The following is a 7629-nucleotide window of genomic DNA, read 5'->3' on the forward strand; positions in this document are numbered from 1 at the left end:
GCGGCGCTCGCTGCAACCGCCAAGGTGCCCCACCAGAATCCCCGGACTATATCACCGAGCCTCTATAACGTTACTGTGTATGTACGTTGTTGCGTACCGGACTGTAAACTTCGTCCGTTCACGAGGATACGCACACCTCCGGCGTTGGTAGCGGCGATCTCCCATTGCATTGCCGCCCGCGCTGTGATTGCCCGCCCCGGGACTTTCGTGCCGTCTAATCATCGCGCCCGGCTGCTGTTGGATTGTTGGGCTGGCGGCAATGGATGTGCATTCGTATGTAAGGTAACTACTTCCGTATGTGATTGGTGCTGATTACCTTTAAGTTACCTTACACTCCGTCCGGCATTATTTCTTTTCAGAGTTTCGATTGAAGACGTCAACCGGCGGACAGGGTGAGACATTCGGAAGAGGCAAACGACGCCCCCGCGGAATCGCCTCTCCATCTGCGGAAGTTGACCAATGGCTTGTCGACCAAGCAGCAAGCCAACAATCCATCGCCGTGTGCTCGCGGCGGATGCATCGCCTGTCTTTGCCTAAAGCCGTAATTCTAGAAGGCCAAGGGCTGATGACCCTTGCCTGCCAAGACAGTTGTCTCGGGAAGCCTCGACGCAACGCTGACAAGCTGTGTGCCTGCTCATTCGCTGAGATCTCCCATGTGGCTCGCATGTTCTTCCCAGCAGGACCTCTGGGCACCTTCGTCTTGATTGGTTTAGGCCCCACTCCGGGGTTTTCGGCAGTCGTCTCGTCTCGTCTCGTGCGTGTTGGTTGATTTCCAAGATCAGCACGCGGTCCGCTGATAACCAGATCTCTTGGGGAAGCTTGTGCCAAGTTCAAGTTTGTGCACGAGATTGTAACGTTTGCGTGTAAGCTACGTGCAACCGGGTAGGGAGTTGGACTTTGATTTCAGATCCGAGCCATAATTTCGTGTTTGTTTCCGGCCTCCCTAAAGGATCTGTGTTGGTAATACATCCACCAAACGCCGGGTTACGCAACATGACATACGCAACCGTCGATCCTAGTACGTTCCCTGCCCATTATTCCCGAGCAAGCAGTTCATCAGTGAGCTAATATTGTCGCTTCCACTTTGTATGGTCTGAGGGGATCTTTATTGGTGTAAAGTCCGTTCAAGGTTACTTTAGGGGTACATAGAAATGTTACGCTGCAGATGACGGCTCGTCCCTCCGCTGCGGTACCCATTAACTCGTATGACGTCCGGCATATTCGCCGACCAACGATGACGACAGCGCCGCTGGAAGGGGTCTGGAATTGCGGTACTTTGTAGTCTTCCTTGAAATTATCAACTAGTAGTACCCTAGGAGGGTCTTCATGTAGGGCTCTGCTCCTTACCATCTTCTGCCGGAATTTCCATTGCAGTGTGTATGTCACTATTACATATGATCCTCCGTATCCTCCAAATTACAGATATACCCGTTGCTAGATAGTGCCCCTTAAGTGCATACGAAGGTTGAGCCAACGGGTACGGTAGTTCATGTGTCCAGTTTGCTATCTACGACTCTAGTGTATAGTGTAAACTCACTAATACCAGGATCGGAGTAATTAGGGACTTTTACAATACAATACAGTCAGCTAAGCAGCTTGGCTCAGATCCGGCTCACGTTAACCCCCACCCCTTTTCAGTCGCATCTCGGGTCTTCATGTTGTCGATCCGGCGGTGACCGACCGCACCACAACAGGTTGCTTACCTATCGGCACCCACATAAAGGTAAGGGAAATCTGTATGTATTGTGTCTAAGGTAACCACTTCATGTATACCTCTAGTATAGTACACATGCTCAGGACGACACAGAATATGACATGACATGAGACACCAGCACCCGATGATGCATGTGGCCCAAAATGGGCATTGGACCAGCCAAGGGAAATTAGACGGACAGACGATAATCAAGGTCCTTAGTATAAGCCCGACTTCAATGACCACATGTACTATACAGTACAAACTCTGTACCCTAGAAGTAAGTAGCAAGGAGTTGCGGAGCAGGTGGAATGTACTAGTACGATGCCTTCAACGTGTGCCAGATGGATTGCAATCCTAGTGTATTCCGTAATGTGATTAGGCCCGCCTCGCTAAAAACACAAGGGGGGAAAGGGAGAGAAAAGAAAAGGAAATCCACAGATCTGTGATCTGTCTCGCTTGGCTTGACTGAGCCCCGTCACTTCGCCAAAATCTCCTAACATGTGGGGTACAATACAAGTTCACTACTTACTGTACTGGACACGTGTAAGGCGTGTATTGTACTGTACATGCGATACAGTACACCACCATACGATGTAGTACGCGCACGAGCCTCATGCCGCATCACACATTCGCAATCTCGCAACGGAACTTTGACCAGGCTTGTTGGTCTGTCTTCCCTTGCGCTTTCTAGTCTAACGAAGCATTATGGTACTGATACACCAAAGGCCTCCTGGGAGAGAGAGAGCAAGGAGTTCAGATGACAGGACCGATATCACCTGACTACCTAAGGTATTGTACCTGATTCCTTGGGGTTAATGAGTGAATACGGATACTACTTCGTAGTTGTCGCAGTGGACCGTTTCCGTCCACCCACCAGTAACGTTAGGTACTTATGAATGCAACTCTCCTAGGCCTCCTCTGGATCATCTCATCATCTCGTTATCCAGCGGCGGCGGGATTCCCAAGCCCCCGGCACTTGACCCCTCTATGGCCCCCACTCCATTGGAGCCGCCTCCAGGAACCGTGGCTTTTCTTGTTGTCACCTTCCCTGAATTGCACCCAAGGTTACAGGCATCATCAAGCCCAAAGGTTTCTAGAAGAAATCCGGGATACGGGATGTGCCAAGACCAAAAGGATCGCAATACAGGCTAACCTGCACATAACGATTGGGTCGGGTACAGGATTTTGACCGTTGATCCCAGGTTATCGTTATCTGGAGTTAACCCACTACCTACCTAGGGAGGGCAATTTGTGGGGCAAACCCCCATTTCGACCACTAAAATCACCGGTTCAAGGCTGCTTAGCTAACTATTTTCGGGGTGCTGAAGTACTGAGACCGCTCTGACTTTAGCGATTTGTATGTATTACTCAGCAAGAATTCTAACAATTATCGTAGTAGGCAGGGACCTACAGTATCCCATACATATAACGTTGGGCTTACGATTTTAACCGTTAAGTGCAGGTAATCGTTATACCTCTGATCGTTATGTGTAGGTCTGACTGGTACCGTATAATCTCGCGAATTTGGGAAATTAAAGTGGCTAAGTCAAGCCCAGCTCAGCGCAGCAAAAGCGAGCGGAAGATGCAAGACAGCCACATCTAGCCACACTTGCCCGTGGTGTACTGGTGCTCCCATTGGTGAATGTTTGGCTTTCTGGGCTGGGCATTTCCACCTTTAATTTCCCAAATTCGCGAGATTATGCGGTACACTACACTACATACTTCGTATACCTAATAATAAGGGGTACTGTGTATTCACACCCCTTCGTCCTTCATCAGTTGTGTTTGGGTCCCGAAGCTCTGGGCGGGTTTTCAGGTCAACGACAACTCACTCACGATGCCCATCAGCTAAGCAGTTATTAGCGGAGTGTATAAAATGCCTACGTATGCCTGTACATACATATTACATTGCTCTGTAGAGATTGCTACGTACAAGGGCTGTTGGTTCCTCGTGTCCTGCCCAGCCAGCAGCACCGCAACGGCGTTGTTGGTCCCTAAGGCAGCGGGACGGAAGTTTCCATCTCTGTTTCCGGCCCTGTCCTCTGCTACTTCAGCCATAATTTGCCTCACCATTTGGTTAAAGCGTAGTTACGGTACACTACGTAATAATCTCTTGGCTGGCTATCTTGGGTCTATCTGGGGAGGAAACAAAAAACAACGAAGAGGGTGCCACAAGAAGCGTGAAGAAGATACAAGGGCTTGACGATTAAATTAGAGAAAGAGCCAACAGGTTCAGACCTGCAAGATGTTCCACGAATAGAAAAGATGCAATTCATCCTGCCAACTCTCTGCGGTTACTGCGGTAGCCTTGAACAGCCAGATCGGTTGGTTCGCTTCCTGGGCGAGTTTACCGAGTCGCGATGCTGCGTAACGATAACGAAGAGGGATGCTGCCTGCCTCTCTCGCGGTGACTCGGTGTTGTATTGGAACCCATAGTGGGCTCGTTGTCTCTCCCAACTCCCGAGAGCCATTATTCAATCATGTTGATGTCCATTTATCGGAGTACGGAGTAGCATCGACGAGGATCCGCGCAAATTCCAGGTTGAGCTAGCACACGTTTATGTCCGTGTAACACCCACGTTGGTTTGGTTTTCGCCCCTGAACGAAACTGGGATACCTGGCCCAAGGGTTATGCTTGGCCCTATCCTTGCACTCCTCGATTCGTGCTAAAATGGAAGATGGTGCGACGATACGCAGCGCACGAGCGATCTGTGTTCCGCTGGCACTTGCGGGTTTAGCATTTGCGACCCCATTCTTTCGCCAACAGGAGGGTCTGATCAACAAATTGTGTCTCACAAGCGACAGAAAGCGGCACCTCTCCGAACCTGGAGTCGCACGGCAGTAGTGATTGATCGGACGAAGCTTCATCGGCGCGACCCGTATAAGAGCCAGTTGATCATCGGGCGGAGCACATCGGGGAACATGGGACAATGGTCCTTGTTGGCCATGTTCTCACTGCTGTCCGGGAGGAGCCCCCTATCGAGGGCTAGCTGGCCGACATTAGTGCATAGCTCCTGAATATGTCGGCCTACTACAGTACTACTCACCTTACTGACGGATTTGTTTTCGACCCCAGAGGACTCGGCACCGGATTTGCAATGGGGACCGGTAAAGCTACGGTGGGAACAAGTGCGCGGTGCCGGCTGTTGATATCCGCGGAACTGGACAAAATTTCCAGGTCAAGAACACGCCGAGATGAGATGCAATGGCCGGGGCGACGTACTGTGTATGTATTATCCGTACCGCAAAGGTTAGGTGTAGACCGGATTGAACGATTCTTCCTTTGCGGACCGAGGATTTTCTGGGGTTCAGGGTGTCCAAATACATAGTCTCATGCAGCCAGCCATTTTCGGAGGTGCGACGAGCCAGTGTCCCCGTAGCCAGGTCTAGTCGGCTACGTTGGATGAAAGCAGCTCGGGTAATCACCAAGCATTGCTTGCTCGCCAATGGGTTAAAAGTATAACATCCCCTCCTTTTTGCAAAGCTCCTGGCCTTCACTTTGTCGGGGCGAGCGCGCACCAGGCTCCCGGAGAATATCCCTGAAACGCAGAGCGCAGTGGTCGGCTGAACCCGTTTCTGACGCCGTTGGTTCTGTCACGAATGCACGGTAATCTAAAAGGACGGGCCAGCATTGCGCAGCAGGCGAACCAGTGTCCAGGAAGCTGCATGTAAACCCTCATGGATTGTGCTGTGCCCGGCGGGGAAGCCGCCAGATTAAATCAGATCCCGTCGAATCTCGGATGATTTATGATTGCCGTGCAGCCAAAGCTTGTCAAGCCAGCAGAGCCGGCAGCCTAGCATAGCATAGCATAGCCTAGCATGGCATGGCATAGCATAGCATGTGTCGTTCCTGGTTGGCTGTTTGCTCTCGGTCTGCTGCACCACTCCGAACTGTGTTCTGGTAATATATATGCAGGATAGAAAGGAGACAAAATAGAGGCAGACTGTGATCGTGTACATACAGAGAGGTACACTGATGGGGTTTCGCGGCTTCAGGGGGGCGGAACTGGAAGATGGCGAGATCAGCCGAGTGCTGTGATGGCGTTAGTTAGGTACATAGTGTAGTTACTGTAGCCGGTGGTGGCGCTGTCTGAAGCGACAGGCGAGCAATCTGGAACCAGTGATCCTTCATGCAGCATGACGAGATGAGAGGTGGAGGATAACCTCAAGTTCCTTACTACTAGTTATAACGTGATGAGGGAAAAAGGAGCTCGTTTATCGACGGGGTTTGCTTGCTGTTGACACAGTATGTCCATATGTAATAAAGGAGACATTCCACAACACGCATCCCAGGGGCTTGGGAACTAACGATGACATGCCGAGTATTAGCCGTTTGCTACTTGCAGTCGCACGGGACACATCAACACCCAGCATTGAGGCGCAAGTTCGCAACTCATGGGCACAGACCACACTGTGTTCCTGCTGTGCTCATGCGCGCCTGCCGGCGCTGCTTCATTAAGGCATGGATCCTGTAAACTTGTTGATTTGGATGGGAATCGGCACTCGTGTCAGACGCAGAACAAGCACAGATGGACCTGGTTTGCAGATGGGGTGTCGTCTCTCGTCAGGTCATGCTGTGCGAGTGCGAGTTCGTGTGGTCGAGGTGTAGTACGCTAATTAGAGCAGGAACAAATTCTTGGCACTGCTTAAGCTCGGATACGAGCGTTGAGCCGTCCCAGGCCCTCAAAGTCAACGCCAACGGCTCTGTATCGTGAAGTGAAGGCAAGGTTAGGGTGCCGTATGTATTGGTACTGTACACTCTCGCGTTGTTATTTTCCTTGCCGCTACCGGCTGAGAGCCGGATCGCAGCGGTTGTTTGGGGAGTACTGGCATACTGGGACAATCATTTCTATAGTTGTTGAAATCGGCTGTTGCTTCTCGACTCGCGGGTGGGTACAGGTCCCTAGTAAGGGACCTACACTACTTGGCGACAACTGATGAAATCAGTCATGAGAGTATCACCATCTCGCCCACTACGGATTGGATGCATTAGAATCGAATACTCATCAACGTTATGGGAAAAGTCAGAACATGATTCAAAGGTGGGCGCAAAACTCATGGACAATCGGGGTGAGCAGCGTACGTTACATGATTACAATGTCCACAGTACGGTATGCAACGCACATACACGTACTGTACCTACAGTACACATATGTTCTTGTCAGCGATCTCCGTGCCTGCATTCCTTACCGAGCCCCGCCTAATTTCCCAAACTTCCGCATTTTGCAAGCAGGGCCCTGGATCTGCGTCGCTGAACATTCGACCGACCATCATCGTCATCGCCAGATCTTGTGGGTCGTGGCGCCGGGTGGAAACGACGCTCGGTCAACATATCCGACGGGGCGTTATCTACACTACTAGCGAACCCAGACCAAAGACACGTTGGGAAGTCGCAGCATGGGTACATTCCGTATAGTTTACAACGTGACTCGGGACGAATAGCTCAGGGTGGCCTGTCTACTGTGTAGAGGTATGTATTATACATACAATACATTACACTGCAGGGTAACGTTAAGGTAACCCAACTGTCGACATTGACAGGCGAGAGGCTGCCTTCAGCTGGGTTGCACGAAGGGCGCCAGTTCAGCGAGCGGGTACCTCGCTGCAACCACTTCTGCCTCGGCTTTCCTTCCGCCGGACAAGTCACTCGCCCGTCTCCGCCCCTTCCTCGACCCTTGGATCACAAGGCGAAGGGCAGAGTTGCACTGGCTAACCCGCCCCGCGCCGCACATTGCTGCTGTGGTGCAAAATCGTATTCGAGATCACAGAAACAGGAGCTCCAGAGTGCAGAATGCAGATGGCTAACCGGTTGAGCTGACGGGAACTGAGTGGAAATTAATAGGCGAGGCTGCGGCGTTTACCATGATGCAAATCTGTTCCCCGTAGTTTTTTTGCTTTTTTTTTTTTTTTTTTTTTTTTTTTTTTTTTTTTTT

The sequence above is a fragment of the Canariomyces notabilis genome (genome assembly GCF_033297395.1).
Source record: "Canariomyces notabilis strain CBS 508.74 unplaced genomic scaffold N656scaffold_25, whole genome shotgun sequence".
Taxonomy (NCBI): Eukaryota; Fungi; Ascomycota; class Sordariomycetes; order Sordariales; family Chaetomiaceae; genus Canariomyces; species Canariomyces notabilis.